Genomic DNA, 15,991 nt, shown 5'->3' with positions numbered 1-15,991 from the left:
AATTAACTTTAAATCAAATTTTACAATGAATAAAGCATACTAAACTGTTTCACATCTTAATATTTAAGAAAGAGAAAATGTGAAAATTTTCTATATAGGAGATTATGTCAAGTTACAAAATACTAGAGCCCAAAATGCTAGGTATTCATTACTCATTCTACAAATGAGAAAACTTCGGTTTCTTAAGAAATTGCTTTTTAAAGGAAAACTACACAATGGACAATGCTAACACAAAATAATATAAGGAAACAATAACCAAAACTCACTATCAAAAGCAAATAAAGGCCAAAAACCGATGGGGACAGAGGAAAAGGAAAGGAGAAGGTGAATCCATAAATGGGCATTTGGAAAGGTAAGATATCACAACAGCTCAGAGGCTGGCCTCTGAAGCCCGACCTAACGAAGTCTGAATCCTATCATGTACTAATAGGTTAGTCCTCTCATGCCTCAGTTTCCTCATCTATAAAACAGATGTAACAGTACCCAATAGGATGGATGTGGGAATTTAAAAATTTATTAATTCATGTAAGCATTTAGAACAGTGTCTGTCACACAGTAAGCAAAAAAAAAAAAAATGTTAGCAAATACCATCTGTTATAAAAATGCAGTTTTTATACCCCTTTTCTTACACTGCCAGTAGAAGTACAAATTGGAACTACATGGGGACAGTTTTGTATTACCTTGTAAACTTGAAAATTTACAACATAACTTAAATCCAACTATTTTAACCTTAAATACATCAAAGAGAACTTTTAGCATTAGAACTTTTGCATTAGAATATTGCAAAAATGTTCACAGTGGTAACACTCATGATAGCAAATACCTAAAAATAACTCAAATATTCTCAGACAACAGACTGTCTGGTAATGTAACACAATGGAGTATTATATGGCAGGGCAAATGAATAAAAAACAATAACAAAAAGAACACAGACATCTTGATACATTACTGAGCATAAAAATATCAGTTCAGGAGTTAATATATACTAAGTATATTTCTTTTGTTGTTGTTGTTTAGTCGTATGGATTGTAGCTTCAGCCTCCTCTCTCCATGGGATTTTCCAGGCAAGAATATTGGAGTGCACTGCCATTTCCTTCCAGGAGATCTTCTCAATCCAGGGACTGAACCTGTGTCTCCTGCATTGGCAGGCAGATTCTTTACCACTGAGCCACCAGGGAAGCCCATATTCCCTTTATAGATTTCAAAACTAATGAGATACTGTTAGGCATACATATATATGATAAAGGTTTTTTTTAACAGGAAGTAAAGGAAATCAACCCTGAATGTTCATTGGAAGGACTGCTGCTAAAGCTCAAGCTCAATACTTTGGCCAATACTTGATGTGAACAGCCGACTCACTGGACAAGACCCTGATGCTGGGAAGGATTGAAGGCAAAAGGAGAAGCAGGTGGCAGAAGATGAGATAGATAGCATCGCCAACTCGATGGACATGAATGTGAGCAAACTCCTGGATATAGTGGATACAGAGAAGCCTGGCATGCTGTAGTCTGTGGGGTGGCAAAGTCAACCTCATGGACAACTTAGTCCCTGAACAACAGCAACAAAATGATAAATACACAACACATGACAAAGTAACCTTTAGGAAGAGGTCAAAGGAATATAACAGCAGTATGTTAGGTAGATTTTAGCTATCATCAATGTTCTGATTCTTGGATTATACTAAGTGAATACTTGTCAAGTAAATAAAAAAGTAAAAATAATAGATTACAGAGGTCCATACATAGACCAATGATGACAGTATGAACCAAGATAATCATTAGTCTAATTCTGTGCACCAAAGGTTTTTTAAAAAAAGAATTGAAAGTTAATCATAATCTGCTTTGGAATGAAAGGTCAAATGAGATAATTCATGTTTGACATACAGCAAAATACTTAATACACTTCAGCTATTAATATTATCCAAAATGGAACAATGTATCAGGATAAAATTCATATGATGTATAGAATAAATCATAGAATAAAATCCTATGATATATTTATAGAATATTTATAGATTAAAATCTCTTCTCACACTAAACTAACCTCTTTCCCATTTCCTAAAGTGGAAATCAAATCTAAAAAAGACAGAAGCAGGCGTGCTGCAGTCCACAGGGGTCACAAAGAGTTGGACACAACTTAGCGGCTGAACAACAACAAATAATCTTTAACTTAGCTATACTTTTTATATGTACCAATACCATTTAGTTCCCCAAACAGGCCCAGACATTTCGATTCTAATTCCTAGGCTTTCCTCTTCTTCCTGAAGTCTTCTAAAACCTTTCCTTTTTCTGCCTTCTCTGCTTACTTTTTCCCAATCGTCTAAAAAACACTTCTCCCCATTGGTAAATCAAAACTCATACATACACAAATCCATTTTTATAAAATTTTCATGCAAAAAGTAATTTATGGGTAAGAAAAGATTACTGTCTTCATGAGCACAGATGCTCAGACACTAAAAGACTTGCTCTAACTCACATAAGTAAATGGCAAAACTGAGACTAGAATCTGAGTTTCTTTTCTTTTCTAAATAGATTTCCAGATTCCATAATGTGCCAGTTGGCATAATTCTATTCTTTCTGATACAGGTAACTCACTATCTATATAAATCATATGATCTATGTGACATTTTCAGAGAAACAAATCTTAAACTTAAAATCCTTTCTATGTATTTTTTGCCTTTATAAAACTTTTAACATGAGTGCAAAAAAGAAAACTTCCTCTATGGGTAATTTCCTGCTACATTCCAAGTTTCCTACAATGTCACTGTATTCTTTTTGTACTTCAAAAAGTTTCTATTAATCTTTGCTGGATTTTTACGTTCTTACTTTCTGTTTGAAAATGGCATCTGCTGTAATTACAGTGCACAGTCATGACTTGCCCTTGAGCAACACCCTAATGTACCCTAAATGCTGCCTCTAACCAGAGTACACTTCCTCCCAGAAATGTGCCACACAAGTTAGAGGCATATAATGCCGCAAGATATAAATACACAAAGACTTTACAGGTAAAAGTTGTCCTTTTTTCCTAATATAAACGATTAAAAACATTTCATTTCATATTGAAAACACAACTCAATTACTGACTAAAATGCAATATTCATAGTATCTTTGAAATTGTTTATCAGATTTCAAAATAATTATATACTTTTTACAAGCTGCTTTGGGATACATTCCCAAATTCAGGAATGATAAATTCGGGGCACTTCAGCAAAAGAAATATGAGACACAATGATGTAACGCTTATTATCTATAACCTAGCTTCAGTGACTCAAATCTTAATTCCCCTACAATGCCTCACAACTCAACCCTGAAATACACTGCCCTGAGAATCCTATACCTTTTCATAGTATCTATTTTCTTGAAATGATAAGCGGAACATAAATGTAAATCTTTAGTACCAATAAGGAGACACATCCTTAAAGGACAATATTCCATAAACTGAACTGTAGTTCAGAACCTGGAACTTTTAACTACAAGTGTCCTCAGCAGCATTATTTTTACACAGAATTGATAAAATATTCTATAATTCTAATCTATAGAATACAGAAATCAGCTTGTGCCATCATAAGTTCAACTTGTTTTACAAAAGGTTTTGTGTGTGTATGTATGAATGTATATATGTACCTATTGAGTTGGCGATGGACAGAAAGGCCTGGAGTGCTGTGATTCATGGGTTCGCAAAGAGTTGGACACAACTGAGGACTGAACTGATGCACACTTTGTTAAAAAATATAAAGTATTTGTTACTGTTACAGTCAAGAGTTTAAAAGCTACTGTTTTAGGGCATGGGCCTTGGAGTCTTCACCAGCTATGCAACTTTCTTAAGTCCCAGTTTTCTCACCTTTGTAATTGCAGGTAATAATAGTAATAACATTTCAAACAGCTGTTATTAAGACTAAATCTAACAAATGATTTTAAGACAATGCTGCTAAGTCGCTTTAGTCGTGTTCGACTCTGTTCGACCCCAAAGACGGGAGCCCACCAGGCTCTGCTGTCCCTGGGCTTCTCCAGGCAAGAACACTGGAGTGGGTTGCCATTTCCTTCTCCAATGCACGAAAGTGAAAGTGAAGTCGCTCAGTCGTGCCAGACTCTTAGCAACCCCATGGACTGTAGCCTACCAGGCTCCTCTGTCCATGGGATTTTCCAGGCAAGAGCACTGGAGTGGGGTGCCATTGCCTTCTCCAAAGACAATGCTGGTAGTCATTCAAACATTAGCTGTCACTTAATTACATATTGGGAGCAACGTAAAAAACCCACAAGGTACTAAAGAATAAAAATAAAATCTAAGAAATATGAGAACGCATTTATAAATAATCCACAATAGGCAAAAAATACAATTGTTTGGAAGCAACACTTCATAATTAGAATTTTTTTTAAGACCACATATTCTTTGACATTAAGTATTTCACTCCCATAAATGTATCCTAAGAAATTAATTGAACAGAAAAAAAACAAATGTATGCAGAAAAGATGCTCATTACAATTTTATTGATAAGCCAAGAGCTGGACACCAAAATGTTCACTAACAAGAAAATACCTATGTAAACTTATGGTACAAGTTGATGAACTATTATAGACATTAAAATAATGATTACTAAAAAAACCACGTAAAAGTATAGAAATTAAGTATATTTGATGAAAATAAATAATATTCATATATACACTATTAAAACAAATAAAAACATATCTGTATGGGACTAGAAACAACTGAAAACTATGCTGAGTTTTGTCCTTTTTTGTTCTCCCCAAAACAAAGTCAGTGTCTTAGTCCATCAGCTTGCAATAACAAAATACAACAGAATGGGGCAGGTAGCTAATAAACAACAAAAATTCATTTTTCACAACTCTGGAGGCTGAGAAGTTCAAGATCGAGATGCCAGCATGGTTGGGTAAAGGCCTTCTTCCTGGTTCACAGCTAGGGACTTTTCACATGGTGCAAGGGACTCTGTGGAACCTCCATCCTCATGATTTAAGGCCCCACACTATTATACCATTGTCTCTGGGGGTTAGGATCTCAACATACCAGCTTGGTGGGGATATTCAGATATCAGAAGTCAGTTAAAAGGATTCAACTCATTTTCCTCCTACTAAGGACCTAGCTGAGACAGTGTAAGATGCAAAAATGACTAGACATTAGCCAGTAATTATTTAAGTCAAACTACTTTTGTATGATGTATGCTGGGACCGAGTACACAGTACAGACTCAGACTCAATAGGACCTATATAACTTAAAACTCAACATTCAAAAAACTAAGATCATGGCATCACTTTATGGCAAAGAGATGGGAGGAAAAAAATAAAAAAACAGTGACAGGCTTTATTTTCTTGGGCTCCAAAATCACTGCAGATGGTGACTACAATCATGAAATTAAAAGACATCTGCACCTTGAAATAAAAGCTATGACCAATCGAGACAGCATATTAAAAAACAGAGACATTACTTTGCCAACAACGGTCCATCGAGTCAAAGCTATGGCTTTTCCAGAGGTCGTGTATGGATGTGATTGGACCATAAAGAAAGCTGAGCGCTGAAGGATTGATGCTTTTGAACTGTAGTTTTGGAGAAGATTCTTGAGAATCCCTTGGACTGCAAGATCAAACCAGCCAATCCTAAAGGAAATCAGTTCTGAATATTCTTTGGAAGGACAGATGCTGAAGCTGAAACTCCGATATTTTAGCCACCTGATGCAAAGAACTGACTCATTAGAATGGACTCATGTCAATGTATGGCAAAACCAATACAGTATTGTAAAGTAAAATAAAGTAAAAATAAAAATTAAAAAATAAAAATTTAAAAAAAAATAAAAATAAAAATAAAAACTGTGAAAAGAAGGAAAAAAAAAAAAAAAGGAAAGAAAAGACCCTGATGTTGGGAAACATTGAAGGCAGGAAGAGAAGGGGATGACAAAGGATGAGATGGTTGGATGTCATCACCAACTCGACAGACAAGAATTTGAGCAAGCTCCAGGAGCTGGTGATGGGCAGGGAAGCCTGGTGTGCTGCAGTCCATGGGGTCAACAAAGAGTCGGACATGACTGAGCTGAACTGATAAAACTTAGAAGCTAAGTTTGCTCTCTCCAGAAGTATCAAGATGAGGAAAAACTGCAAATTAAAACTCAGGTGATTATAGAGAGGCCAGCTTGTCCACTCATTCATCTACTTCTCTCCCCTTTCATTTTGAAAAAATTATAATAAAGCTGAAAAAATATCTTAATTTGATAGACTACTTACTAATGGAGAAGAAAATGGCAACCCATTCCAGTATTCTTGTCTGGAAAATCCCATGGAAAGAGGAGCCTGGTAGGCTACAGTCCACGGGGTCGCAAACAGTCGGACACAACTGAGCAACTTCACTTTTTAAATAACAAAAAGTTATCTGTTATATTTTCTTAACTCTTACTAAGTTGATTAAGTTTTCTGGATCAAATAAAATAACTCTCAAGAGAAAAAGCATACACATTTTTCATCATATTTTTAAGCTCCTAATTTATGTTCATTTAGGACTTTGATTCACAGATAACTTCAAACTCGATCCTAAACCAAGTTTTAGTAATTACATATGTAAGGCTATTATTTTTGAAATAACAAATGACACAGAATCAGACTAATAATGTTAAACATCAGGCTAAATCAAAATATAAACAAATTTTTGCCTAAGTTGCTGATGATTATAAAATGAACTAAACATAAGCTTACAGACCTTTAGCTGTCCAAATTAAAGTCAGCACTAAGCCACAGCAACAAACTTCTAGCTAGCAGATCTAGCTCATGTCACCTATTATGAGTTCCTAGTTGATTACACAGGCAAAAAATTAAAAATCTAAATCTTTAATAACCTGAAAAAAAGATTCCTCCTCCCATCTCCCATGAAAGTAGTTTCTTCCCCCCTCCATATAATTTGAAAGTTCCTTCATTCAAGTCTGCAAAAGATGGCTTTTTCCCACTGAAATTAGCTAATTTTTATGAAAGTCAAAGCTGTTCAGTCATATCCAACGCTTCGTGACCACACGGGACTACAGTCCATGGAATCCTCCAGTCCAGAATACTGGAGAGGGTAGCTTTCTTTTCTCTTCTCCAGGGGATCTCCCCAACCTAGGGATCGAACCCAGGTCTCCCACATTTCAGGCATGTTCTTTACCAGGTGAGCCACGAGGGCCCAAGGATACTGGAGTGGGTAGCCTATCCCTTCGCCAGTGGATCTTCCTGACCCAGGAATCAAACCCAGGTCTCCTACACTGCAGGTGGATTCTTTACCAACTGAGCTATCAGGGAAGCCAATTTTGATGGAGAGACATCAAATCTACTTATATGTATTTCCAAATGTGCTCAGATACTAAAATTGCTTTTAAAAATATACACAATAGAGATTTATATTATTTTTTGCATGTTGTAATGTTTAAATTTTAAGTGTTTCTGAAAAGCAGCTTTTTAACATTTACACTCAAATACAAGTTTTCCATCAGGTCCACAATCCTTTTCAAAAAGTAACCCTACCTTCAGGCTAAATGAAAATGAGTACTGATTATTTCATGAACATAGTACCTTTCTTCTCAAGAACTGAAAGTTCTTTTTAATATTCTCTTATCTCTAATCAAAAAGTGTTATGGAGGGAGGAGGGAAGGTTACGTTTTATCTTTTAACATCCCTCTGAAGTAGGGACATGTTATCCTGGTTTTACAGATGGAAAATCAAGCACAAAGGCAGGTTACATGACTTGCCAAAGTCTTAATGGGACGGTCAGTAGTAAACACAGTTCAGTTCAGTTCAGTCACTCAGTCATGTCCAACTCTTTGCGACCCCATGAATCGCAGCACGCCAGGCCTCCCTGTTCATCACCATCTCCCGGAGTTCACTCATAGGATCATGTTAATTATGAATACTAAGTCAATTTTAGAAATTTAGTGAATTTTGTTTCGAAAAGATCTTTCTAACCATATTAAAGTATCCCCAAAATACAAAATGTTCTGTCAAAGACAACATAATATATTTGGATAAAGCCCTATAGTATCAGTCATTTTGGTCATTCTCTCAGAAAAATCTTTACGTTCATGGTAAGTTCCATATCTGGATAATTTATTCACATGTCTAGCTTCCTTTCTATTTCCTAATTCCCAACACCATTATTACATGAGATCCTATCATTTCCAATACTCCCAACTCCTCCAGGATAAGCCCTTCCCTTTTCTTATCCTCTGTGACACCCTCCTTTTCAATTTCCAATTCCAAAACCCTTACTCCTGTTTCTTAAAATGGCAGTGGCAGATGTCAATATTCATACTCGATTTTAAGCTGCTCATCCCACAAACTAATTAAATACAATGGCCCTGGCTCAGGATTCCTCTCCACCTCAACTTCTGATACCAACCCAGGAAACTGAAGAGCCATACTGCTGAACTTTTAAAATATCCCAAAAAGTCCTGGTTCCTCTACTCCAACAGCCTGTTTCTACTTTAATCTTCCATCATGTTACTACTCTGGAGTCTGTATTCTTTGATCAAAATCTACCTTTTGATTTCCCCACTTGCACTCTACCAGTTCTTTAACTTTATCAAAACTTATAGTCCCTCAATACAATTGCCACTTCTACTTGTCAACCTATCACTTCAAGCTTTTTTTTTTTTTTCTTCAAAATCTAGTCTGGCCATGAAATATATGAGGTACTGCTGCTGCTGCTGCTAAGTCACTTCAGTCATGTCCGACTCTGTGCGACCCCATAGACAGCAGCCCACCAGGCTCCCTTGTCCCTGGGATTCTCCAGGCAAGAACACTGGAGTGGGTTGCCATTTCGTTCTCCAATGCATGAAAGTGAAAAGTGAAAGGGAAGTCACTTAGCCATGTCTGACTCATAGCGACCCCATGGACTGCAGCCTACCAGGCTCCTCTGTCCATGGGATTTTCTAGTGAAGAGTACTGGAGTGGGCTGCCATTGCCTTCTCCGATATGAGGTACAGTGTGGTATAAATATAGTGCAATTTGAATCTCAGTTCTACCACTCACTCCCTTGCATGGCTACAAGTAAGTTACTAAACCTCTTTTAAGTCTTGGTTATCTCAATTGTAAACTACGGATAATTCTTAGTTCACATAGTCATTAGAAAGATTGAATCTAGCACAGTATCTGACCCAAGCAATAAAACAATTTGCAAGACTCCTCTTTCCTGGGCTGTGCTCTCCCAATTAACAACCTTTCCTTATTTTTTGTTTTCCTCTTCTCCATTATCAACATCACCTCATTCAATAAATAATCTCAACTCCAAACTTCCCCTTAAATTTATGTAATCTTACTTTTTGCTGTCTCCACTTCATCACTTCCCATTTTGTCTAATTTCTCTCCTACCTCTCAAGACTTTTCTGTCTTTTATTGTCCCTTGTCACTCTCCCTTAAAAACACTCCCGATTCTCACTATTCACTTTCTATTACTTTTTAACATTATCCTTGGACAATTCTTCACTGGCTTCAACTACAGGCATACTTTGCAGATATTCTAGTTCAGTTTCAGATTACTGAAATATCTTCTATGCTTGTTTTTCAGTTCCCCCTCCCCACCAGCCTCTCTTCTTGGAATGCCCCTCCTCTTCCCATTGCCCTCATCTCTGGCTGACTCCTAAATACCATCTCTTTTCTGATGGACTCCTTCACACACAACTCCCACTCTGCAGTTCACCAAAGGTAAAATTACTTTCTTCTTAAGCCGTGAAGACTTCATAACCAGAGCCCTCAGCACATTTCAGAGGGATCTAGTTCCCTTGCTGGATAGTGAAAGCAGTTATCAGGTTTTACTTATCTTTGTTATCTCCAGGGCTAAGGAAAAGTCAAGTGCCTAATAGGCACTCAAATGTCACTGAACTGAGTTCCTTCAAGAAAAAGTTACTAATGGTATCTGACCTAAAAAACTAAGAAATCCATATATATAACTTAGCAACTAAAATTCTGAAATGCTTTTACATATAATTAAAGGGACAAACCCAGAACTGATCCCGAATTCCAATCTCAAAATATCAATGTAATTCACAACAGTCAAAGAAGTTTGGTGATTTTATGCCAAAGTTAATCATTAACATTCTGATGTGGTAAAAGTTATAACTTTGAAAAAGTAGCATCAAAAAAGTCAAAGTTCACTAAATTCCATCTAAAGTTTGGTAATCCAACTACTGGATACCAAAACATTAACAAATACTGCGTATTTGTGAAAGTAATCGGTAACCAAGTGAAGAGACAAACAAAATGTGTCTAATCATAAGTATAGTATCATTATATACTACCAAGAGATAATTAAATTCTGCATTCCAAGTCATAATGCCCTTTATCGAAACTATAATACCTGTTTCACAGATAACATTTAGAAATAAAATGATAAATCTAATATTAAAATTTAATTTCCAATTACTCTTAAATTTAGAAATGCTTATTCTTCACACTCTAAATATAGAAAGAAAATGCCTTCCAAAGTAATTTTAAATTTTCGTATACTAGGTAATTTCTACTGTTCAATCCTACATTTACAAGCAACACGGATGATCTATTAAATGTGGATTTCCAAAGTACAAAGAAAGTCACTCAGGATTCTTGAACTAAAAGCAATCCTAAAAAGCGGATCAAACACAACCTCATTTTAAATCAGAAAAAGTAAAATTCTAGGAAGCAAAAAAATAATATAAATCCATATTTATGAACATTTATATTATAAATCTATAAAGTATGGACATTCACTTCCATACGATAAGCAGGGACCAAATGTCAATTTGGCATTTAAGATTGTATCATTTGTTTTCCTTATTCTTCAAATGTGACAAACTATATTGATTTTCTCATGTTGACATTCTTGCAATCTCACAATATATCCAGTTTGACTGTGAGGCTTTGTTGTTTTTAGTTCACTGAATTGTGTTTAATTTGCTACTTTTTGAAAATTCTCAGCTAGTATCTCTCAGTATTTCCTCTCCCCCATTATTTCTTCTTTTGGAACTTTTAGCTGCATCTTCGACTTGTTCATCTTATCGTTCACGTTTCTTAACCCTCCTATTCTACATCTCTATCTTTGGGTTCAGTCTTTAGGACCTCAGTCATAGTAGAAAGATTTTAACCTTTTGTGCCATAGACCTCTTTGGCAGTTCTAGTGAAGTCAATTGCCCCCTTTCTCAGAATATTAAAGATTTTAAACAAAATACGTAAGATTACAAAAGAAATCAATTATATATATTGAAATAATTATCAAAATATTTTAAATTTTGGTGCTTGCTTCGGCAGCACATATACTAAAATATTTTTATTTTTGATAGAGTAGTAATGTTCCTGTATTAACATATTAAAATGCAAGCTCTACCATGGCTTAATAACTGAAATAATTTCAAACTAGTGATGGCAGTAAGTGCTATTTCAAGATATTTGAAAAACTAAACAGGAAATATACTGTATGGGGAAAAAATATGATTCTGTTAGTGTTATGTATTGAACTGAATCTCTCCAAAGAGACATTAGGTCCTAACCCCCAGTACCACAGAAAGTGACCCTATTTGGAAAGACGGTCACCACAGATACAATTAATTAAGAGAAAGTCACAATGGAGTTGAGTGGGCTCCTAATCCATTATGACTAGTGTCCTTATGAGAAGATGGCCATGAGACACATGTAGTACTCTGCTAGACCAGCCCTGCAAAATTAACATAGTTGCTGTCACAAGTACCTCTAACCCTGCTATGATTGCTGGCATTTTCTTCAATTATGAATGCAGACACATTTCAGCTAGAGATTAGCAAAAGCACTCTGAGACATAAGCCCTTACGTCTAAAGCAATTACCATCTCAGTCTGAGATCCAGTACTCATTAACTATGTTTTAGCAAAACTAGTGAACTATGTTTAAACAAAAATATACCAACAATTTTTTCTCCTTCCCATTACAAACCATTCTGAGTGCCACAAAAACACCACCTTGTGGATCTGTTAAGACTTTGGTTCTAGACTCTAAAATGAGATGCCACTATCACACAAAATTTGCAACAGCAAATTAAACTTAAAAGAATGAAACAATTCATTATCTGAGTTAATTTCTTACACTGAATAAATGTGAAGTTATCCTCTAGTGTTAGATTAACATTTGTGTGAATAACCAAATGAAAAGACTGACTTTTGACACTTATAGGCCAGTAAGTGAAGCATGAGAGCTGGTATCTTAATACATTTGTCTTAAGATCTACCCCCAAAGCCTTTTATTCACTTATTCATCTAAAGACCATATTTATTTAAAAAAAAAATAAAAGTTTTCCATCTGTGATGAATATTATCAAAGGCACATGGTTAGTAAATTAAGCTCAAAACGAGGAAGCCTTTAGAGATTAGGAATGAACCAACTGTTTCCAAACGTATCTTGGTTCTTCAAATTCATGCTTCTACTTCATCATCCTATGAGACCTACTGGAAGTTTTTCATTTGCTTAAACCTATCAAAATCAACAATCTAATAAAACTGACCAATTAACAAATACATATGTTACTATGTATTAGACTATGTAGTCTAATACATCTAATGACATACAGTGTGTCTATCACTGTATTACTTTAGGATAATTTAGAACAAGAGCCCATAATGATTAGTTCAAATTCCTTGATTTACAAGTTAGCAAACTGAGGGCCCCAAAGGCTGTCACTTGCCCAGAATCAGAGAATAAATTAGGTACAGTTAGGACAGAAACTCAACTCCCAAGTCCAAGTCCAGTGTTCTTCACGTTGTAGCCATGTCTGACTCTTTGTGACCCCATGGATAGCAGCCCACCAGGCTCCTCCATTCCTGGAATTCTCCAGGCAAGAATACTGAAGTGGGTTGCTATGCCTTTCTCCAGAGGATCTTTCCAACCCAGGGATGGAACCTGGGTCTCCCACATTACAGGCAGATTCTTTACCATCTGAGCCACCAGGGAAGCCTCACATAAAAGATGGTGAGAGTTACATAAATTATTAGTAAATGCCTTTTATATGATCATTTTAATTCTCCTTATATTTAAAAACAGTGCAGTTGCTCCACAACCAACAAGTTTTCTGTTTTCTAAAAAATCAATTTTGTTTTATTATCCAAACATTTAAAAAATAGGAATACAATCTCATTCCCACCTTCAAAGTGGGCAAAAATTTTTTTCAAAGAGAACTGGACAGACATTTCAAAGCATAAGCACTCTCACACGTTGAGTCTTCTTTTCTAGAGAGCAATTCAGCAGAAAGAGTAAGACAACTTAAAATTTGCATATTTTATTCAATCTCGAGACTATTTCAAGGAGAAAAAGTTATAGATTTGGATGAAGACACAACTTAGGATCAAAGGCAGCACTGTTCAGAATAACAGAAAAATAGTAGATATATTAAAATATGGTATACACTGAGTATAATGTAGGTGTTAAAAATTATGTTTTAGGAAATATTTAATGATACCAGAAAATATTCACATATATTAAGGTATGACAGTACCCTACTATGCAACTCTACTTTGCTGAAACTACATGTTTATACATAAATTACATGATACATGTGTAAAGCATTTATCACAGATTTTTACTCTTGGCACATAATAAAAATCAGATAAATAATGATTCATGGAGAGTTTGACTACGTATCAAATGTTTAAATACTGCTATGTGAATGGCAGAAATGCAAATACATTACTTATTCACTTTAGATACCAGTTCGTGCATCATTTTAAATAAACTATCACTCTTGCATGGAGGGGTTTTTGTTGTTGTTGTTTTTAATAACACTTTTAACGCAGTTACAGGTCCTACTGAAGGCTGAAGAAGAAAAGCAGACTTTCACCAGCCCTCCCCCAAGTGTGGCATTGTGTAAGACAAAGTGTTACAGACTTACAGAAACACTTACTTCGTTTAAATATATTACTTACTTGATTAAATATATACCCAGAATCAACCTCTGAGAACTATTTCTCTCTCTACACATAACTCTCATTTCAAATAAGCATGTACTAGAAGGTTTCAAAATGAGGCCTCTAAAGGCCTACTTGATTTTACCACAATGACTATCTAGAAAAGGTTAATGGTTTTCTAAGACATTGGTAATTTGCACTCTTTTTAAAAGTTAAAATCAGGTTAAAAACATACAAGTGTTAAGAACAGTCTCTAAGTACCTATCGATTATGGATTTTAAAAAAAGAGAGAAAAGAAAAAGGAAAAAACATACATAAGGCTCCAATAAAAACCATACATTAGGGCAGTTTTAAACTATGCTAAGGCTTTAAGGGCATCTACCGTAACATCTGTTTCTTCCTAATACATGTAACTATAAATAATAAATTTCCATTTGAAAACATTATGTATTAAAGAGTAGATACCTAAATTATCAGGATAAAGTCTACATTTCAAAGAAGTTCACTCTTTCTGGTTTACCTATTGTACAAACGATGCAGGCTCTAATAAAACTGATTATCAGACGAACACAACACTTTCTAAAACAAAAAAAAGTAAAACCCACAAGAGTTTGTCCCCATGAAGAGTTAACATCTCATGGCAAAAACTGTATGTTAAAACATATTATTCTTGACCTATCAAAATTAACATAACAAAGCCCCTAGCAGGAAAAAAAATAATAACAAACCAGGATAAATTCGTGAAAACAGAATTCTTAGGTCTGAGTGAGATAATTTCCAAATTGTCCCATACTAAGCACATTAATTACTCTGAAGGCAATTTTACCATTAATAAATATTGTCATTAGGTGCTTCAAATATCAAAATCTTTGAGATTAAACCACCGGAAATATTTATATTCATTTTTAGTGTAAAAGTAGTTATCATTCACTGGTAATCACTACAACAAAAAACTTGTACTCTCAATTTGTCCATGGTAAGTATTACAAGAGTCCACTTAAAAACTGTATTTTACACGTGTGTCAATTCACATTTCCATATTAGCGCTTCTATTGGCTGCATCCATAAAAGGAGGTATTCAATATTTTACTTTAAATATGGTAATTAGTCTTCTCCCATCCCCAAAATAGAACCTGACATTTTGATCCAGGCTACTTCTTAAAAGACGGTATCAGCAAAAAGTACCGTCATTCTGTTCACGGGTTTTAGCAGTTTTTCTCCTAACTAAGCGTTATCTGAGATACTTCTTGATCTCTCTCAAAGTAGGTCTAATCTGCGGAAGGCTGTGAGACAGTGTACAGCACTGTGAATGGCCAGCCAGGTATTTTATGAATGGAGGCGATCACGTGATCCCAGCACCTCCCCGAACTGATATTTCCCACATAACTGTGTCAACATTCTGAGAACAGGGGTAGTTGTTTGTGTGGGCGTATATTTTTGAATTTAACCTATAACTTCGATTTCTCCTTACTTTCTGAACTCAAAACTTTACATTAAGACCGGCAGTTGAGCTTCGAATTTCTTTCTGGGAAATCCTTTCAAGATGTCCAAGGTGATGGATGTTTAATTATTTTTTTATGAATGAAAAGTGTGCTATGCAAATGAGGGCGATTCACAAAAAGAGAGAGAACATGGCGGCCACTTCTGCTTCTAGACTGCACTGACACTGCAGCAATCCACCTTCTCCCACACCCCGCTCGTCAGAAGAGTGTGTTGTGGGTGAGGGGTGGGGGGACGCTGCTCGGCATTTCTCAAGCTATTTTATGTTAAACAAGCCTAGGCTTTGGACTAGAAAGCTCTCAGAAAGGTCTGACTCGAGGAATGCTATTTACTTAAAGGAATGCGTCCTAGGACTAGTCCTAACTCACTTAACTCTTTCCAACCCTCCGAAGATAAACAAAACTTGAATTTAATAACAAGAAAACGGACACTAATATTCGCATGGAATTAAATTCCGTCTCAACAGAAAACTGTTGCAGCCTCATTATTCCTCCAGGCAGCTGTTGTGTTACAGCAAAATATTTAAAAGGCAAAGTATTTTGCTTGGAAAACATAAGGACAGCCCAAATAAACAAAAACTTAAGCCGAGATGCTCTACAAGTTAATGAATGAAGTCATCAACATGTTC

The 15,991-nt window shown here is 35.6% G+C and overlaps 1 protein-coding gene across 2 annotated transcripts in view; it reads right to left on the bottom strand.

Annotated features, from left to right (window-relative positions):
• The window catches only part of SPRED1 (sprouty related EVH1 domain containing 1), a 118,525-nt gene that overhangs the window by 101,724 nt on the left and 810 nt on the right, over nucleotides 1–15,991 (bottom strand). The gene's annotated exons all lie outside the window — the stretch shown is intronic.

This window comes from Budorcas taxicolor, chromosome 10 (assembly GCF_023091745.1).
Source record: "Budorcas taxicolor isolate Tak-1 chromosome 10, Takin1.1, whole genome shotgun sequence".
Lineage (NCBI taxonomy): Eukaryota > Metazoa > Chordata > Mammalia > Artiodactyla > Bovidae > Budorcas > Budorcas taxicolor.
This window is presented reverse-complemented; position numbering and strand designations above follow the sequence as displayed.